This window comes from Chrysemys picta, unplaced genomic scaffold (assembly GCF_011386835.1).
Source record: "Chrysemys picta bellii isolate R12L10 unplaced genomic scaffold, ASM1138683v2 scaf8153, whole genome shotgun sequence".
Classification (NCBI taxonomy): domain Eukaryota; kingdom Metazoa; phylum Chordata; order Testudines; family Emydidae; genus Chrysemys; species Chrysemys picta.
The window spans coordinates 1-1,000 of NW_027060849.1; the positions used below are offsets into that span (position 1 = coordinate 1).

General features: G+C 60.7%; 1 long non-coding RNA gene across 1 annotated transcript; it reads right to left on the bottom strand.

Annotated features, from left to right (window-relative positions):
* On the bottom strand, positions 1–986 carry LOC135980731 (uncharacterized). Its single transcript, XR_010597636.1, has 3 exons — positions 831–986; positions 239–344; positions 1–30 (listed from the first exon to the last, which is right to left on the bottom strand). It is a non-coding gene; the product is annotated as an uncharacterized LOC135980731 (long non-coding RNA).
* Positions 987–1,000: the final 14 nt, after the last annotated feature.

The window sequence follows — 1,000 nt, forward strand, 5'->3', positions numbered from 1 at the left end:
CAGGAGGTCTGGCAAGACCCTAGGCAGATCCTGAAAGCAAGGGAGAGCCATGGCTCAGAGTTAGGGAAACTGGGGCTACATCTGCCACAGGATGGGAAGTGGGGTCTCTGGGAAGCACTGGTGAGACCCCAAACACATATCCTGGCCTCTCTCATTCACATCCCACTGCAGGCAATTAGCAAGGATTCATGGCAGGATGACAGCTGGCTCATCTATCCATGACTTTAGCATGATCTACCTGCACTTGGGCGGTCTTCTTCTCCATGCCCAGGGTGAAGACGGCGTGCAGGGCAGCTCAGAGGAGGTGGGTCTCCAGCTCTGGCTCCAGGGCAGGCGTCATGGTGCTGGCAAGAGAGAGGAGCCGGTATTAGACTGTGCAGTGCGGGGATGGGACTGGCACCAACAGGCAGGTGAAACTGCAGTGAAATAGGCACAGGCTGGCAAGAAGGGAAACTGAGGCACCGAGCCAGGGAATGACAGGGCCAAAGTTTCTCAGACAGACAGTGGCAGGGCAGGAATAGCACCTGTTCCCTGGACCCTGCTGCCCCTCTGTATCTGATCCTGGGAGTGAGCCTCTCCCCAAAGCCAACTCCTTCAGGAGCCCATAGCAAAGAGACCCCCCCAGACTGTCCTGGACTCCCTGAGAGGTGCCTCCCCCGAACTGGAGCACCAAGGACCAAAGTGGCAGCATCTAGTGTCAGTGGGGTTCATGTGGCTCAGGCCAGACCCCTGGGCTGGGGACCCACCCCCATAGCACTGATCAAGGGCCTGGGCCCAGGGTGTTCACAGCCCCGCCCTCACCTCTCCCTGAGCCCAGCCTGACTCCTCACCTGGAACAAAGCTGCAGCGCCCATCGGCCTCGCTGCTGCCCGAGTCCCAGGCACTGCTGCTGTCCCATGGGGAGCGGGCCGAGCTGCTGGTGGTGGGACAGGGATCCTCCACCTCCTGCCCTGGGGAGGCTGAAAGGCTCTCACTGACGGGGCAGGGCGATGCCTCCTGC